The following is a 476-nucleotide window of genomic DNA, read 5'->3' as shown; positions in this document are numbered from 1 at the left end:
ACAAATTATGGATAACATTGAGAAGAATAGGAATTCCCGAGCACTTGATTGTACTCATGAGGTATCTGTACATTGATCAGGAGGCTGTTATTCAAATGGAAAAAGGGGATAGTACATGGTTTAAAATCAGGAAGGGAGTGTGTCAGGGTTGTATCCTTTCCTCATACTTACTCAATCTATATGCTGAGCAAATAATCCGAGAAGCTGGACTACATGAAGAAAAACGTGGCATCGGGATTGGAGGAAGAATGCTGACGATACAACTTTGCTGAAAGTGAGAATGACTTGAGGCACTTACTGATGAAGATTGAAAAATACAGTCTGCAGTATGGATTAAATCTCAATATAAAGACAACAAAAATCCTCACAACTGGACTAATAAGCAGCATCACGATAAATGGAGAAAAGATTGAGGTTGTCAAAGAATTCACATTGCTTGGTTCTACCATCAATGCCAATGGAAGCAGCAGTCAGGA

This window comes from Orycteropus afer, unplaced genomic scaffold (genome assembly GCF_000298275.1).
Source record: "Orycteropus afer afer isolate SDZICR_OR568_19922 unplaced genomic scaffold, OryAfe1.0 scaffold01063, whole genome shotgun sequence".
NCBI classification, from domain to species: domain Eukaryota; kingdom Metazoa; phylum Chordata; class Mammalia; order Tubulidentata; family Orycteropodidae; genus Orycteropus; species Orycteropus afer.
The sequence above is the reverse complement of the archived record's forward strand: the minus strand, read 5'-3'. Positions refer to the sequence as shown.